A 20,141-nucleotide genomic window follows, 5' to 3' on the forward strand; every position below is an offset into this window, starting at 1 on the left:
TATTTCACCCTTTTGTGGTATGCCAAAATCATCCTATGGGCATATTTCACTACTAGCATTTATATATCTTTGTCATAACATTTAGTATAAATTTGATTAAGTAATGATCTACCAATTTACTCTTAGCTACGTGTATATCAAATTGTACACCACTTATCATCGAGATCTTGACTTTACTCATAAGTTCTTAACCAGTTACATTTATAAAGTGGATAGTTTACTTAATTATTGCATCTCGCCCTTATAGTTATAAGATCAAAATTTCTTAAACTTAGGATGCAGAAGCTCCCTCTTAGAGCTTATCCAAAAGTCAACATTTTCTAAATCTCATACATTTGGAAAAATCAACTTTAAGACTAATCATTTTCATCATAGTTTGCGCACTAATCCAAATAGATTCCTAACTTGATCTTTAAAGCAATTTGTATATCAAGCTCAAATATAGAACTCTATATGGCATTTAAACTAGAATCAACATTTCTAAATCATTTAACTTCAAACTTCCAAATTCACAACTAATTCTTTAATCCTTTGGCTTCACACTAAGCATAGCAAAATTCAAGCTCATCCTTCAAGCAGATTTGTTTACTAACCTTTTACTTGATGACCACACATCAATTATAATAATCACTGATTTTTAGCCTCGAGCTAATTCATGCATTTATAACTATATAATAATTCAAATCAAACCTTGGGATCTCACAGTCACTTAATTGAAATCAAAACCAACTCCTTCTAAGCTGTTGTACATATATCCAACACATATTCGTATATAAAATATTTCAGAAGCCCATCACCATTTATATATGGGCATGACAAGGTCAATTAACACAATGCACTTACCTCCACGCACATAAACATTGGTTTACACGTTCCTTAATACTTAGATTTATAAACCTCAAGTAAGTCACAACAATCACTATTCATTCCAGTCAAAATACGACTCTTATTACCATTATCGTATGTTATCCTTATATTGACCTCAATACAACCCATAGTCATCTAATTTTCTTCCCATTGATAATCATGGGCTCAAATTATAACTCCACCGATTGAACAAGTTATTACGAACCTATCAGTCCAAGTCCATCTTCCTCCGTCCTTAGTCGGAAGGATATGTCATTACATTGACCTTTCATTAAGAGCATTTGCTTAAAATCTTTCCAACTACATTTCGTGTCTCGAGTGGCATCTCAAACTCAGACAACGGTACCACTTATGACCTTTACATGATGATAACAAGAGGGTAGGTTACTAAGAATAGGAGTTCATATAGCCTCCTATCTATGACTTGTGTTGCAATCACAAACCATAAACAAGACTGTACGTTAACTCCAACAACTCCACTGGCTGACACAAGAATCCCTAGGCTCGACTAAACCTAGGACTCTGATACCAATTTTGTAACGATCGCTCCTCGGTCGCTACTGTCATCCGAGACTGACGAGAGAACTCGCCCAATCCTGAACAAACCTTCACAGATAACAATTATCAAACTATCACATCACAAATATCATTTATCAACTACTACACATCCATTAGAAAATCTCATGATCATCACCATTTTATTAACAACAAATATTCTCTTTACATTGTATCCCATCATCATATAAATATGTCTACATTATACACAAGGGTTTGTTTCCAAAACTAAATATACTATAACTGACCCGACCTCTCACAGTGGAGCGACTTGGAATAGGTTGCTAGGAGATGGCTTACCTACATTGCAATGGACCATAACACCGATGAATAGCTCACTAGCTTATCACTATCTATAAAAGAGAAATGAGGGGGTGAGTCTCATGACTCAGTGATCATCGGCTCTGTGAGTAGGGAATAGATGGGAAACAAGCATAAAGCAGATAAATTTGAATGATAAAACCGAATAAGAATAATAACCTTGGAATAAAAATCAAATCACAAATAAGGAGTTTGTTCCTTGTAAACATGATACTGTAAAATCATCATGCAATATTTCACTTGGCAAAACGATGCCGAAATCACGTGTAGCAAAACAAAGTTCAATCACAGAAATCATCACTTTTTATCAAAGAATGAGAAATGTTATAAAAGTATGCATGCTCCCAGAATGTGTGGCATGAAAACAAATCAAATTACAAAGCCACATAAACCAATTCATGATTTTTAAATAAGCACTAAAAGCTTTTATTCAAATAAAGGGAGTGGTAGAGAAAATATTAACTCTCCACCATGCAAAAGAGTACGTGTCGAAAAAAAAATCCACAAGGCTGTCGAGTAGGAAAACATAGAATCAACATGTGGACCCACTTCCATGTAATAATATCCGAGAGCATTGCTTCCACCCGATTCCCACATGCCATGACAGTCTCAACGATGTTGGCCGACATCGGAGAAATCAAGCGGTCGCAACTGTGCAATCACTGGTGGCCTAGCCACACATACATATATCACAGGCAGTGGCCCTTGCCATGCCTAATCGCCCTTCAGAGACCCAAAGGTTCTCTAGCTTGAGCTTACTCGTGCACAAGGGTCACACTTAACCAAAATGACATCCAACCTACTCTCGACGCTCTCGGTTTGTCAAAACCATTTTTAAAACCAAATCAAGCTTTTCAAGGCTTTTTCTTGTAAAATGTTTGAAATCCAAGTTCAATAATCCTTCAAATTCCTTTTCACATTTAAATGGCATGGTGTAAACCCGTGTACAGAAATTGAAATAAAATCGATGCTCAAATCTGGCATTTTAAATCATTTTAACGAAGGCATTTAACTATGCATATCACACAAAAATACAAGGCACGAATTTTGATGCAAACATTGTAACAAGGCTTGTTTCCTGGTTCTAAAACACTTTACATATATAGTCTATCTGTAGATATATACAAACGAACTTTCAAATCAACTTGCATTACAAAATACCTAGGATTCTACCAGCTCATGCTTTCCAAAACTTCACGTTTAAAATAAATCATGCGTGTATGTATGTATGTATATATATATATATATAAGTACGAAAATTTAAAAATAGGCACCCCTTAGTCACCTTACAATAGCGGGATGCTTCATTGCTATTGATTTGGGTGTGTATCTAGCTAACACTTGTCAGTTAAAATCCTACTACACGAGTATACGTATTGAGTAGACAGTATAATAGCAAGTAGAGTATCGATCCCACAGAGAATTGCTCTAAAATTTTACTAAGTACTAAAATTAGAATAATTTAATCTTATCCAAATAATCAAAATTAATTAATTGACTTAAACTAATTAACTAAAATTAAAATCAACAAGAAAAATCAAAAATAATAATAACTTTAGAAAATATCAAATCAAACAAGCCTAAGATTACAATATCCCTCACACTTCATCTAAATCTTACCTCTTTTTCTTAACTTATTTCAACGGGTTGAATTGCTAACCTAGAGTCCTCAATTATTTATAAAGGTCTCCCGACTCGTCCTATAAAAATATCTATTTTAATCAAAACACTATATCTCTATGTGAATTGAAATTAAAACAGACTCATTAAGCTCAGGTTCTAATCTGGCTACATATGACCAATAGGTATATCCCTATCCTATACGCAAATCAATTAGTATGATCATATGCTATCCCAATTTTAATCTACACTAAACTCCCTTTCCCAAGTTTGCTTAGGTTCCTAGATTAATTTAATTGGTGGCCAAGCAATTAAAGGCATTAAGAACAAATTGGAATAAGTAATTCAAATCCCATTAAAAATAAGTAAGAAAGAGATTAAAATTTAGACTACATGTGGTTCAATTGCAATCCTAGAAAAAGAAATTTAGCTACTCATAATTACGAAATAAAATAACATTGTATAAAATTCAACCATTGAAAGTATCAAGAAAGATAAAAGCTAAGGTATAAAACAAAACAATATTTGCCGTCTTGATCTCCAAGTTTCAGCCTCAACTTGTAACTTCTTGAATCTCTTCAAAAGTTCTCTCCCCTAATGTTGTTAAACATATCTTATTTATACTAATAGACTTAACCTAAAGTTCTTTCAGTTGACCTAGGGTTTAATTGGGCTTAAAAGTGTAATGAAAGGCCGAAAAATCAATTATCAGTCTTTACAAATTTTCATTCCCGGCACAGTACGTCCAGCCATTTTCTAACGCCATTTTCTCTATCTTCAATGCAGAACTGGGCAAAGTAATCTTCATGAAAGTTTTATTTCTGTCTCTTATCTTTCCACTGGTCCATGAATCGTATCATTTGGAGTTCTGTAGCTCGAGATATGGCCAAAATACCGAAGTATATGAAAGCAGATTTTGGGTCTGTCTATACCTTACTTTCCAAAATTAAGCCCAATCACCATTAGTCCTACAAAAGAAATAAAAACCAATAAATAATAACCAAATTAACAAGAAAAATATAAAATTAAAATAACTAACTTAAAGTACCCTAATTATAAAAACTACTAAAAATAAATAAAATAACAATTGAAAATTGAGGACTTAGCTAATATTTAATAACAAAATTGGAGTAAAATAATTCTATAAAATAGAATTATCAACACTACTTGCTGATCACTCGTTACCTCAGTCGTCACACCACCACGGCAAACTTTCCTCATCTACACACGTTCTAGCAACAATTCAAACTCAATATATTTAATTACATATGTGTACGGGCAGCACTTCAATCAATTAATCCTTAATCTAATTTCACATTTTTCATCCTCATCCTTCATAATAATTTAACATGCAATCCACATACATGTATCTATTTCTTTCAAATCTTTGGAGACCTTTGCTGCCTTAAATAATTTAATAAAAAGGTTCAACCGATTGAGTTAAATAAAATGACCATATTCATAATTTCTTACCTCTCAAACAAAACTCCCAGCTCCTTAACTCTATTGTGGAGCCTTAACTCTTCAAAGATCACTCTCCACAAGCTTGGGTTGAATAAGAAATGAACACGCAACAAGCTTCTCCAAATTGAGTTTAGTATTTGCTACACAATCAAAACAACGATATTCAACCATTTATTCTTAACATAATAACTTAAAACTAAATCTCTTACCTTCACCATGAATTCCCTAACTCCAATATCAATGTTAAGGAGCTCAAATCTCTTGGGAGAAAGCTTTAAATATATGGGGTTTTTAAGGAAAAGGATGATAGATCTCTTTTTCTTCAAAAATGGTGGAATACCCAATGTTAGCCAGCTGCTTGTTTGTATTCCTTCCTTCTTGAATCTAGTTCTTTGTGGAGGATTTTAAGAAGCTCAGGTTTGCACTTGGAAGGGAAAAAAGAATTAGAAAAAGTCTTGCAAAAGAAATATTTCCCTTCCTTGCCATAAATACCAATGAAGTTAAGATAAGCATAGACTTTTTGCAAGCCAAGTGGCAGCCAATATGGGCAGCTTGTAATACCTATGAGCCAAGTGGCAGCCAATATGGGCTGTTGGTAATCCCCAAGAAGCATGAAAAAAAAATGCAACTTTTTCATGAAAAAAAAAATACTGTTGGTTCCTAGGTGGTCTAATTTCTCTTCTTTTGACTTTTCCTTCATCTTTATCTCCTTTTCTCTCCACATTTTCTTCATTTTTCACATGTGGCTAAGTACAAAAGTAAGAAAAATCTTCCTTCATTGGCCCGTCATGTGAAAGAAAGATGGAAGAGTCAAACAAAGAAAGCAAAAGCTTTTCCTTCCTTGTCTTTTCTTCCTTCCTTATTTGCTTTTCTTTTCTCCTCATTTTCTTTGTCATGGACGGCTTGTCCATGACTTCATGACTTTTAACTTGTCTTCTCTACTCATTTTATGTGTTAAAATCACACGATAAAAGGCTTTATCACTTTCCACCCACCACTCACATTTTTATTCTTTATATTTTTTTTACTTTATGATTTATTTATTCATTCCTTGTCCCATTCAACCTACATGTACATCTCATATTACTCATAACCTAGCCTTCTTTAATTAGGAAATTTCCCTTTTTAACTTCGAATATCAATATTGCAAATGAGTCCGTAAACTTTTCCTTATTTACCATGTGACTCCTCCAACTTCCATCTTTTACAATTGGTTCCTTCCAACATTTCTTAAACTCCAATTTCCTTCCTTTACACGTGCACAAATAAAATATAAAGTTTATACTTCAACGTGGTATCACCATAATATTTAAATATTTACTTACCCGCGTTAGCTCGATTTAATAAAAGCACGCAGGTACAACTATTGTTGTTTTTCTTCGAAATTCCTTCTTATTTCTTCTCCCCCACTTACATTAGTCATATAATCCTTTTTCGTAACTAATTTCAACAACAGATAAAATATTAATATTTTAATATTATTTTATTCATAAAATATTATTTTATTCTAAAATTCTCCACTTATCTTCTAGAGACCCAAAATGTCTCATTTTGTCCCTTCATCTTATCGATATGGTTATGTTGACTGCTATACAGGGTTACGGGGTGTTACATTACTCAACACTAAATCAATGTGAGAAATTTTATCACCCTAGTATAAGTAACGAAAGGAACCATAATGAAATTATTAAAATAAAGGAACCGATCTCTATGTTGTTAGACTATAGGAAGTGAGTATAGAGGAAACTAACACTTGTCTATGAGTGTTTTTGGTGTTGTTGAGCTCTCGCCAGCAAATGCTGAAGGCTTTGGAGCAAGTATTCCCAAGGCTGTTTCATCATCAGAATTACGTGCCCAAGCTAGGTCTCTAAGGACTTCCAACATTTTGATGGCTAAATCTGCAAAATTTAATCCCAAGTTCCAGTAAAGATCTTTTGATGACTTTAGCTGCTATGGACTATTGCAAAACTTCTGTTGGTAATGATTGCGTCTTTCTCAAATCTCCTTCAAATTATGCGATTAAAACTAAATTTTGAAAATTGTTATTTGTCATAGCATAAATCATGTATAAAAAAATTTGAATTATTTTAACAAGTTTTCAGAAATTGAATAAATATTAAAATTATTCTTTATGTAGTGAATTCGATTAAAATCTCCCTTCTCGCAAATAGTATATACATACACGTACGCATACACATACATATTTTGAAGTCACAAGTGAAGCATATACACTTACCATACCCAGGTCTATTAATGTGTTGGGTTTAGTTCAATTTTATATTGTCCTATCCAAGTCAAGTATATGTAGTCAAGTATATACCATACACACATACAGAAAAAGAATCATGCTTACCAACAAACCAGCATGAATACAAGCCAAAAACATGTCTCGTTGCTCCTCCTCGTCGTTGAGATGAGGTATACGTTGTTTAAAAATTTCGTATAGAAACCTAACCTTTCAGGACATCCACTCACCGCAGCAATGTAGAGTGGTGTCTTGTTATCGGCACCTCGGATGAATGCAAGTTCTGCATTCTTTTCCATCAAAATCTTTGCAATCTTAACGCTACCGGTCGCGACCGCGACGCACAAGGCAATGTTCCCTCTGCCATCTCGCAGTTCCAAGTCTTCCGATTCCATTCTCCCCACCAATTCCTTTACGACGGCAGCCTGTCTTGCTCCTACCGCAACGTGAAGAGCTGTTTCATGTCCCTCCGTGAGGCGGGAACGCAAAAGTGTTCCTTCATTTTGGTTTTGAATTTGTTTCGTCATTTCCCTGTCACCATTTAGTGTGGCCTTATACAGTGGCAAGCCTTGCATAAAATCCTTTCTCTCCCTCTGAAATGAAGCAACCAAAGAAGAATATAAAATTAGTTAATTTATAAAATTTGTAAGAGAAATCCATGTACATAACTGTGTGAGATATAGAGCTGAAGCACCAGGCAGATGAGGAGAAGGCTGCCTAGAATTATTGGAATCCCATCGTCTTTAACAAATGCACAGATCCGGGGACCAGGGACTTTCTTGATCTCCTGTTTCAGATTCATTTCCTGTTTCAGTTTCAGTTTCAGTTCCAGTTCCAGTTCCAGTTCAACTCTCATATGATATATTGGGTTCATCTTCTGGTCTCACACCCCGACCCAGAAAATGATCTACTTTCTCTGAGAGCACCAAGAATTCAATTAAGTTCACCAAACTATTCACTAGGACCTTGGGTTAGTACAAAGCTGCTTTTAATTTCTGAAAAAATTCAAGCAAAAAAAAAAAGTAAAAGGTTGTCTTAACCATGCCCGAAAACACATTAATCTCTTGATATCAGAACTTAAGCTGCAATAAGATATTTTAAGGGAACAATTAAAATTCTCAATAATCAAGTAGCGATGCTGCCTGATGTAGAGAGAACAGGGATCCCCCTCCTCCACAATGACTGTGAAAACGACCATGGACTGGAGCAATCTTTATCTGAATGTAAATGTAATCTCCAACACAATTAGCTGGTCTTTAGGCAGCATCTTTATTGGCATGTGCTATTAAAAATAATTTTGGTAGCACTTGCTCAACACTTTAAGTGTTAACCCCACTTTCACAGATTCAGCTACAATATACAAAGATTGCATAACGTAGCTAATATGGCACTTTTATGATTATTATTAATTATAAAAATAAATAAATAAATAAAAGCACCGAAAGCTCCCAAAAGAAGCACAAGAGAAAGAACCCCATAACAAAGAGAACTTCAATTTCCAAGTGATACAATCTAAATACATATACATACATACATTTATACACACAAATATACATATATATGTAAATGAATTTCTGAACACCAGTAAGCTTGAGAAGCGTTTGAATTCTTCCTTTATTGCTCTGGTTCTGAAGGTTGACAATACTGTATCTGTTAAAGAATTCAGACCCGTTAGCTTGGTGAACTCTCTTTACAAGATTCTTGTCAAATTTTTAGCTAACAGATTGAAGAAAGTCCTCCCTGGTGTTATTAGTGACAATTAATCTGCTTTTATAAGCGGTCGGCAGATTAAGGACAGCATCTTGCTTGCCAACAAAATCATCCATAGCATGAAGAAAGGTATTTACTGTTGTGGAGGTATTGTTCTTAAATTAGACTTTGAAAAGGCTTTTGATTGTGTGGATAGTGATTTTCTTCTTCAATTTATGGAAGCTATGGGCTTTGGTTCTGGATGGATCTCTTCGGTCAAGGAATGTATTTCTATTGTTCGGGTTGCTGTTCTTGTTAATGGTTCGGCCACCAATGAGTTTGCTATGAGTCATGGAATTAGACAGAGTAACCCTCTTCCGCCTTTTTTATTCCTTTTAGAAGTAGAAGTCTTACACCTTCTCCTTTCCAAAGTAGAATCTCTTCAACTTTTTCGAGGAATTTCTTTTTCTTCTTCAGGGTTGTGCATCTCCCATCTGCAATTTGCAGATGATACCATTATTTTTTGGGAGCTTGTTTTTTAGTATACCATAATTGTTAAACAAATTCTCAGTTGATGTGAGCTCACATTTGGTCTTAGAATAAATTACAACAAATCTTGCGTTTATCCTATTGGCATATCAAATTCATCAGCTTTGGAGTTTCCATTCATCCTTCAATGTTTTGTGGCTTCGTTGCCTTTCAACTATCTTGGCCTTCCCTTTGGAGCTAACCCTCCATCTGCTCGAACTTGGGATCCTGTAATTAATAAATTTATGCAAAGACTTGCTTTATGGCAATGTAAGTACCTATTCTTTGGTGGTCGTCTTGCTCTCATTAACTTTGTTCTGAACTCTTTGCCTTTGTACTATCTCTCTATTTTTCAAGCACCCAAGGGAGTTATTCACAAGCTTGAGAAACTAAGGAGAGCATTCTTGTGGGGCAACAGTGATAATTCTTGCAAATTGCATAAGTGAATCGGAATACCATATGTAAGCCCAAGATATTTGGGGGTTTAGGTATTTCAAGCCTCTGCCATAAAAATTTGGCTCTTTCAGGCAAGTGGTGGTGGTGTTATGATACTGAAAATAATGTTCTATGGTGTCAATTAATTCTTGAAAAATATGGAGTTGATAAAGTTCAACGGATTCCGAGTACATCTTGGAGAGAAAAAATGTCAATGGTTTGAAGATATATTTCTCAACTCCCATCAATAATAAGGTTCTAATTTGATTGGATTTCAAGCATGTTGTTGGATCGTAAGGAACGGGGAATCCTTTTTTTTTTTCTAGTGCAATAAATGGCTCTTTGATGATGCTTTATGCTCTAGATTTCTTCATCTTTTCTCTATTGTAGTGGACTAGGAGTCTAGAGTTGTTGATTTGTGGAATAATAGCATGTCGTAATTCCCTTTTAGAAGACCATTATCTTCTTAGGAAAGGGATTCTTACAACGAAGTTCTTTGTAAACTTGCCAATGTTTTTCTTTCTATTGTGAAAAGTGATGAGCTGATTTGGGTGCGTGATTCACATGATCAATTTTTTGTTAAAAATTTCTGGTCAATGTTGGATTCGGACCTTCTTGATCAGAAAGTTTGGTTTCATTCTTTGTGAAAGATCTTAATCCCTTCGAAAGTCAAATGTTTTCTCTAACTTGCCATCCTTAATTCAATACCTACGAAATCCTTCCTTGCTACCCATGGTGTTTTGCTCGATGAGAGCCAAAATCATTGTGTTTGGTGTGGACAGGAAGATGAAACTTGCTCTCGTATTTTGATCAATTGTTTCTTCAGTTGGAAGTTTGGTGTCTTATCTTGAAATGGTAAGGTGTTTCTTGGTCTACCCCTAATACTGTTTCTCTTTTTATGCAGTCTTGGGTAGATGCTTATTTTTCAAGAATCTCTTGAAAAAGATGGCTTGTTGTTTGTGGGGCGGCATTTTGGCCTTTGTGGTCAATGCATAATGAAACGGTTTTTCCAACAAAGTTTGGGATGCTTTTGAAATTTTATTTCTTATACGAATGCGATCACTTTTATGGATTCGCGCTTGTGAGGGTATTGATTATATTGACAAATTTGGATGGTGGATAGAGCCTTTTATCTCTTTTACTAGTCTGACTCTTTTTCATCATCGAATTGGCATCTCTTGGCAACCATCAACTGATGGTGAGTTGACGTCGGGGCATTGTGAAGACACCTAAGTGTTGTGAAAGACAACGATCATGGGGAGGTTAGAAACCCTACTAAGGTGAATCACCAATCTTTGCAAGGTTGAAAACCCCACTAAATTGAAAAATAACCAAAATCCTACTTTAGTTGGCTAGGCCAAAGATACTAAAACCTCTTACTCTTTAAAAAAATCCTAGAGAAATAAGCACTCATACTTAAGAAAATATTATTTATTAACTCTCCACTTGAATGTGAATAATAACTAAGCCAAAGGGTCCTATTTATAGTATTATAGTTCCACATCTTAATAAAACTCTACTTCTAGTTGTCTAATACAATTAAAAAAATTAACAAGAGATTTAAATAAAATAGATGTTCTATTCCTAAAAAAAACATAACTATCCTAATCAAATACTAATTCTTAAAGGTATTAAAGTCCTAATAAAAATAAGAAAAGAATCCAAATCTAAATAAAATAAAATAAAATCCTAAATCAACTAAAATTAGAAAAACTAAATAGAATCATAGATGCTCCAATGTCATTCTCCTTGGGTTAGAACAAGACTCGACTCCGATGAGTAGACCTTGACATACACCTTGTAGATGTATGGAACCACATACTGTCATGGTCCACACCAACCATTTGAACAATTCATTCATTGTTTTGAAGGTTGTCTTCTATTCATTACTAGGTCGTATTCTGTTGTAACGTGCTAAGTTTGGAAACCCGACTGCTAGACGTGGGCAAAAATAAAATAACTAGGAGTCGCCACCAATCTTTTTTTATTTAGGTGTGATTGGCCACCTATTAACCCGATTCTAATCAACGAAGTCCTAAATTAATTTTAAATTTGTTGGCAGGACGAGAACTAGTCCACGTTTTTTCAGAGATAGGTTTAGGAATGTGGTTACACACGAAAAAGGGCTAGCACCCCTATGACGCCCGTTCCACGAACGGTACCATTTAATCTTAAGTTATCCTATTGTAGCCTACCTTGATTTTATTCCTATGCTTCTTTAATCCTTCTTATTAGTTAACTCTTTATTATGTTATTTAATTGAATCTTTTAGTCGGTTTCATGGATGCACGTGATGCAATCGTAAAATGATGTTATGATTTGTCCAATTTTAAATGATGAGGTCGGCAATTTTTTATTGAAAAATCATTCGTAAACCATCCCAATACTTTGGTGAAGTCTCAAAATTTTCCTCACTTAGGGATATCCTGGGAAGGACTTGTCTCTACGAGCTCTTCAAGGAAATGCCATCATCGGAATTCCCGCCCCATTAACAAGGTAAATGTGGCATGCTATGACAAAATTAAATTATCGATGATATGTACATGAACGCGCTTAAACATGGTTTAATTAATTTCTAATTTGTTGTTTTCTTATAGTTTTCCATTTAAATCTATATTCTTTAATTAACATTATTGATTAGTATTTTACTTAATTATATATTTTATCAAATAAATAATTAATTTATTTTTTATTGGTTAAATTAATTTATTTAGTGATATTTATTTAAGCTAATTAACTAACTATATTGATTTAAGTTTAAATTATGTAACTTTATTTTTCTTCTAATGTATATTTTAAACAACGATTATTTGAGTTAATGAATATTGGAGTATGAAGTTTTGATTTATCCCGACGCTTCGGTGAAAATCCATCTCGAACGCCGTATCTAAGAAATCCACCTAAAAGAGGCAACTCTTTACCCTTGTTAAGTGGAATTCTATCATCGGATCACTCAAAATAATCATTGCATTTTCTATAATAATTATATTTACATCATGTATTTTTTATTTATTATATTTTCGAATATCTAAATATATTTATAATGTAAATATTTCTTCCTTTCTTTTCCATTCACCCATTATTATTATTATTATTATTTGATTGATTTTGTTTATTTTGATTTTCTAACACTAAAATGGATTTACATATTTAAATATATAATCTTTCCCTAAAATGGTCTAAAAATACATTTTATTTGAGCAAAATGGGCTAGACCCAAAATCAACCTAAATAAACCCAAATAAAGGAGAGAAATTATACCTTACTGAGCTATGTTGGCCCAATCTCACAAACCCACAGAAGACCCCAAACCCGCTGCACCAAGCCCACTCCTTTAAGTCAACTAGGTTGCACTCCAAATGCACCGTTTGGTGCTTGGATGGTTGGTTGTTCTTTCCCTTTTTTCTCTTTTTTCTTTTTTCTTTCTCCTTCTTCCTCTCTTTTCCTTTTCTCCAACCGATCTCTCTTCTCTACCTTATTCCCTCTTTTGACTGACAGCTCCTTCTCTCTCTCTATTTTTTTTCTTAACTAGCGTCTCTTTTTCTCTCTGTCGCTGCTCTTCTTTCTCTCTTTCTTCTCTTTTCCTCCATCATTCTCTCTCTTTCTTCTTTTATCTTTCTTGGCCCACTGCTCTCCTTTCTCTCTTTCTTGGCTCACTGTTCTTCTTTCTCTCTTTTTTCTCCTCTTTTCCTTCTTCCTTCTCTCTTGCTTGGCCCGCCGCTCTAATTTTTCTCTTTCTTCTTTTCTTTTCCTCTTTCCTTCTCTGTCTTTCTTTTTCTCTCTTTCTTGGCCCGCAGCTCTCTTTTCTCTCTTTCTTCTTCTCTCTTCCTCCTCCCCTCTCACTCCCTGCTTCTTTCTCTTTCGTTTCTTCTTTCTCTCTCTCTCAATGTCTGCTCTCCTTTTTTCCACTGATCCTTTATATATATTTATATATATATATATATATATTTGCTGTTTTCTTTTTGATTGTGGCTCTCTGTTGTTGGTAGAGAATAGGTTTTTTTTCTTGATTTGTTGAGTATTTTACTGGTCACTAGAGCAGGATTTTTTGGGCGTTTGTTCTAAAGTTTTTTTTTTGTTGCTGCCCCCCCTTTTTCCATGGCTTTCAGATCTTTCTTTAAAGGTTAGGTTGTCTAAAATTTTGGACAATCCAGAGGTGGAGGCTCTGGCACCAAAGAGTTGGTAGTTGGAGCCCCATTCTTCCTTTTTCAAGAGCATTAAATGCTTTGCCATGTCTATTGGGGAGGGATGGCTAAGCGTACACTCAGTCATTTCCCTATTTCATCTTTTTTTTTGTTTTTTACTATTATTTTATATTTATTTATTATTTTTTATGTTTTAGTTTTTTATTTCATTATTATTTTTTTTATTTTTTTGAAATAGATGTCTACAGTTGCCCTTCTTTGTACATTCTTAAGAATCAAGAATAATGCAAAGATGTAGACATCTTCATTGAACCAGATTGAGTCTCTTCTTTTGTTTCCTTTTTTAATAATCAAAAAAGCTCCTCATCTCAAAACGAGGCTATGTAACTTAAAAAGAATCTTGAAGCTAATTATCCGGAGGTTTTGGAGAATATACCCAAAGGTGTTGAAGATGTACCTGGAGGTTTTAGAAGAAACAATTGTTTCTCATCTCAGAATGAGGCTACGTAACTTTAAAGAAATCTTGAAATTACTCGGAGGTTTTAGGAGTGTACCCGAAGGTTTTAGAAGAAAAGGTTGTTCCTCATCTCAGAATGAGGCTATATAATTTTGAAGAAATCTTGAAACTAATTACCCAGAGGTTTTAAGAATGTACTTGGAGGTTTTGAAGACGTACCCAAAGGTTTTAGAAGAAAATGTTGGTCCTCATCTCAGAATGAGGCTACGTAACTTTGAAGAAATCTTGAAACTAATTGCTCAAAGGTTTTAAGTATGTACTTGGAGGTTTAGAAAATGTACCCGCAAGTTTTTAAGATGTACCCGGAGGTTTTAGAAGAAAAGGTTGGTCCTCATCTCAAAATGAGGCTATGTAACTTTGAAGAAATCTTGAAACTAATTACCCAAAGGTTTTAGGAATATACCCGGAGGTTTTGAAAATGTACCTAGAGGTTTTAAAAGAAAATGTTGTTCCTCATCTCAGAATGAAGCTACATAACTAATTACCCGGAGGTTTAGGAGAATATACCTGAGGGTTTTGAAGATATACCTGGAGGGTTTAGAGGAAAAGGTGCTTCTTATCTCATCATTTCATTTCAACGTATTCATCTATTGAAAGCCATTCTTCCTATCTCTACACACTTTTCTATGATTTTTGTGCAGTTGCCAACCACTTTGTCATAAAAAAATTTCCTTGCTAGTTTTGTCATATCATTCCTTATTCTTGAAGTTGTTTCCTAAAAGATGGATATCACCAAGAGATCGTGTATCAATTCAAATTTGATTTCAATGGTTTCATGCCTGTTGATCCTTAAGCAAGGATTCACAAAAATGTTTGTCTCATTATTTAAAACTTTTGATCTTAAAATAGCAAAAGTTACTTTTACAAAAATGAAGAACTCTCTATTACTTTCAAAGCATCTTGAATTTTGCTAAAATTGCCCCACAAAACCAATTTTTCATGACTGAAGGCAGTTAAAGTTTGGAACAGAACTGAGTCGATTTGTTATTTTTCCAATACTTGAATCTCTTGAAAATTGATGATTACTGTTTGAAATGATTTTGGATGAGCCAAATGACAAACTGGTCTTTCAAATAGATGGGATGGTTTAACACATCGAGATCTTAGTCAACAATAAAGGTTTCTCACCATTTCATGGGGAAATGAAGAAAAGTTGAAGTTTCTTTGTCTAAGCTCACAAATGTACGGTGATTTAGAATCAAATTTTGCAAAAAGATTCCTTTCAAATCACAATCAAATTTGACATTCTCTAAGCCTCATGATGTGTGGTAAGATTATAAATATTAAGACCAGCTATTATAGGTTTAACATTGTAGAAGGCTATTTTGAAAGAAGTAGGCTCAAAATTCAATATGGATTTTTCTAATAGATCTTGAATCTTTAAGGTTCTTTAGAGTTTTATTGTAAAGCCTGACCTTATAAAATACTTGTCATGACATACATATGATGGATAGCATGTTTGCATGCTAAGAGAGTCTCAAAAAATTTACAAAAGTAGGTATTGTACCTAGAGGTACAACAAAGTTGATTTAAGCCTCGAACTAGATCAAATAGGAATTTTAAGGTGAAATTAAGAGCTTCATAGTCCAAGGATGACTCAAAATGGTAATTCGGAGTTTGAGGATCAATTTGGAGTCAAACTGGAATTTTCGCTATCTAGGGGTAAAATGGTCATTTGCCACTTGGGGACAAAATAAAAATTTTTAAAAAAACATTTTTTGGCCCCATTTGACTTATTGGAGTATGATTTGAGTATTGGAGTATTATTTGAGGTTGAGAACTGAAAAAAAAATTGTAATCCTAGTATTTTTCAGAGCATAGGGGTAAAATGGTAATTTTACCATCCCAAGGGTAAAATTGTAATTTTACACACCCGACACTTGTCCAGCACATGGATTTTATCCAATATGATCATGGATATTGAAGGAATTTAAGTGGTGGAGAGAGAAAGCTTAATAGTTAAGAAATTAAAAATGGACCAATGAGATAGTGACATGTGTCAAGTTAATATCCATTTATTTTTTTAGCTATAAAATCAGCAAAAATCAGCTTATTTTCTTCATTATGGCCGGCCAAAGCATGAAGTGAAGAAGAACAAAGAAATACCAAAACCTAGGTAGGAAAATTGAAGAAAAAGTGAGACATTTCAAGGAATTCAGCTAATAAAGGTAAAATTTTGTGATTTCATCTTGTGATTTACACTACCCATGCTTTCTTTTTCATTTTCCATGCTTAGAACTCAAGCTTTCATGATGAACCCATGCTGGCCGAATTTGAGAGGAGAGGTTTTGAGCATTGATTTTGCTAGATTTCAAGTTAATTAAGTGTTTTTGGTTGTTTAGTAATGGAAAGTATAAAAATCTAGCAAGAAATCATTTTGTTCTTCACAAACCCACAAGAGGCCAAATTTTCTAGGGAAGATATTGAGGCTGAAATTGATGATATTTCATGACATTTTGGTGGTATTTAATGATTGGTGATGCTAGAAATTTAATGGGAAATTTTGGCATGAAAATCTAAATTTTTACCTAATGTATAGGCATGTGCGATTTATGGTTCGGACTGATAAATTGAATCACATTCACAGTCATTAAGGTATTTTAAGTATAATTGGAGTGTAGAAAGTGAAAGAAATCGATTTGGAGTTAAATTGGAGGTTTTAGCCAATTACACCGAGAATAGTGTGAATTAGGTCGAATATCGTATTTAAACGGCTATTCGGACATTTTTGCATTCTATATCATGCATTAGTACTCTAAATTAGTGTAATTTCGATTTAGTACCAATGTAGTAAGTTTTTCGATTTTATACTATGTCCAGGTGGTGAATCCTCCGATAAAAACAAGAGAATTGCACCTGAGGACCAGTAATCTAAGTACTTCGAAAATCCCCATTCTAGACATTGTGAGTAACCTTATCATCATTTTAATTATCTAAAGTATGTTTTAACTCAGTTTTGGTGAAATTTTATGAAAATGAGTTAAATGGCTAATTTTAGGTTTTGCAAACGAAAATGTGTTTAAATGAAAAGATTTTATAAATTGTCTTGAAACGAAATAACGATTTTGAAAATAGAGTAATTGGAGACCACTGATATGTTGTAGATTTATGATTTGAATTGATGGTTTATGTTATATTGTTATTGTATTGGCATGACTGGCTGGGCTGTGTTTTATGAATTATATGAATTGTTTTATTTTACCTTTGCAGGCTGGGTAGTAAAATATTAGCCCTGTCATGCTGTCAAAATTTTATTGTATGGTGGGTTTAGCTTGCTGCAATAGGCGAATTCTGTGGACCAGCCTATTAGAGGGGCACGGAATCCGGATATATATATATGTACCTCGGTCGGAGAGGCGCGTAGGGTATCTTCTGAGGTATGGACAGAGTTTACGTCACGCCAAACCACCTCGTGATAATGAACTCCGCTAACGCCAAGGAATGGCTGTGTTTTTCAAACTAAAAATATGTTTATGTGTATACGAACTTTTTAACAGCCTTGGCGGACTCGGTTAGATGCCTCGGCCAAGGTATCCCCGAGAGTGATTTTGGCAGGAGCCAAGCTTTTAAGATACTCATAAGTCATGTTGAATGTTTAAATGAAATGAATATTTATGTTATGAAATACATATTGAGATGAAATATTTTAATTGTCTCCTTTTACTCGATTTTAGATATTTCAGATGATGTTTGTTTACTCACTAGGATTATAAAATCTCACCACTCTCCTTTCCACCCATTTCAGGTTCAGATTAGGCTGTAGATAACTGAGTTCATCGAGGACTACCCTTGGATTTGCATTCCTTCAAACTGTAGGTTCACAGTCCTCTTCACTTTTGATTATTTAGGGGCCCACTTATTATTGTAAATTAAATTAAATATTTTGACTTATTGTATTACAATATGTATGAATTTATTTAGCTTTTACGTTACAAAAATTATTTACGTATAACTCTATAAATATTGTTTTATAAGAAAATAGAATATTTTACTTAATATTTCTTTTATTTTCTTATTATATCCAAATAATCAAAATTTCGTTTTAAATGAAGATTTTAGACTTTAAAACTCATTTTTTATTATGAATTATGTATTTTGTACTCGCTTACTACATTTTTGCAGATTTTGAGATTTTTAAGAAAAAATTACCAAAATGCCCCTGTGAGGAAAATTTTATTTTTTCTACTGTTTTGAATTAGAAATAGTTTATAATCTCTCAAAAAATGATTTTAGCAACTAATACTCATGGAGGAAGCGAGAAAAACTGATGTTAAGCCTTGCAAGGTTTCGATTAACATTTCAAGTAATGAATGTCTATCGAGACGTCGTGGTGGTTGTCACGGGCTCGATGGGACTTCCAGGTCGTGACATCTATACACTTAAAGAGTGTCCAACGAATTCTAACTGCCTTGAAATGGTCTCTTTCTTTGGTGCTTCTTGTTATCACCTTAGTTAAATCATGAGTGACTTCATAAGTTCCCATCTTCGCTCTAAACTGTCCTTTCGAGTTTTCACTTTAGAGCTTCATCTTTTACACTCACTTTTTGTCATGACCCGGAACTCCCATCGGGCCCATGACAACAGCCGCGATGTCTCTATAGGCACTCACTATCCTGAATGCCGATCGAACCCCGCAAGGCTTAGCATCAGCTTCTGCATCTCCCCGGTGAACGACAGTTATTAAATCTTGCATTTCAAAAAAATCATAAGTCATTTCCAAATCAAAACAATAAAATATTATTTTCTGGCTCATAGGGGCATTTTCATCATTTTTCTTCGATAATATTGAAACTCACCAAAAACATGGTGTAAAAGCTTAATATGTTCATACATATTTTAAATCAGATAACTAAAGTATAAAATTACTTTTACAATGACACGTGAGCCCTAACTAACCAATAAGATGCGAGTCTGTGAACCTATAATTTTGACAATGCAAGGCTAACTGAAGTTCTTGATGCAATCGGCTATCTACCGGCTATCCCGAACCTGAAATGTGGGGAATTGAGGGTGGTGAGATTATAAAATCCCAGTGAGTAAACAGACACCATCTAAACTATCTAAAGGCGAGTAAATGGAGACAATTAAAAAATAATTAACTTCAGAAAATTTTTCACATCACGAATATTCATTTCAACCAAATAATCAATATGGCTCGTGAATTACTCAAAACTTCACTCATGCCAAATCCTGTACTCGGTGACACCTGGACCAGGGGTATCTAACCGAGCCTGCCAAGGCTGTTAAAAATTCATATTTCGCATAAATCATATTTTTATTTTGAAACATAGCCGTTCCTTGGCGTTGACTGAGTCTCACTCTCACGCGGTGGTCCACGTGAAGTGCACTCAAAAAGCCCACCTCAGGAGATACCCTACGCGCCTCTACGACTGAGGTGAGAATATAAAGGAGTTTACCGTGCCCCTCTAATAGGCTAGCCCACGGAACCCCCCACCACTGCAGTCGCTAATCTTTTATCTACCACCTGATTTATAAAATCTTTTTCTGCATGACGTGACAATTTATCGCAATCTAGCCTCTCAAGGCTAAATACACAGTACAAATAATTCTAACACCAAAATTAGTTTAGCCATTCATGCTCATTTATTGTCATAAGCCATTTAATTTAAAACCATAAATTTACAACACAAGCAGGCAGTCTCCAATTACTCTATTTTCAAAACCAGTATTCGATTTTTCAAAAAATTTATAAAATCACAATTTCTCTTAAAACATAGCAATTTACCATTTAAAC

General features: G+C 34.2%; 1 long non-coding RNA gene across 2 annotated transcripts; it reads left to right on the top strand.

Annotated features, from left to right (window-relative positions):
• On the top strand, window positions 16,514-18,232 carry LOC108663752. Of its 2 annotated transcripts, none has more exons than XR_001929763.1 (3): window positions 16,514-16,554; window positions 17,207-17,290; window positions 18,132-18,232. It is a non-coding gene; the product is annotated as an uncharacterized LOC108663752 (long non-coding RNA). The 2 variants fall into 2 exon arrangements; XR_001929764.1 differs by lacking the exon at window positions 18,132-18,232 and adding an exon at window positions 17,597-17,640.

This window comes from Theobroma cacao, chromosome 10 (genome assembly GCF_000208745.1).
Source record: "Theobroma cacao cultivar B97-61/B2 chromosome 10, Criollo_cocoa_genome_V2, whole genome shotgun sequence".
NCBI classification, from domain to species: Eukaryota; Viridiplantae; Streptophyta; class Magnoliopsida; order Malvales; family Malvaceae; genus Theobroma; species Theobroma cacao.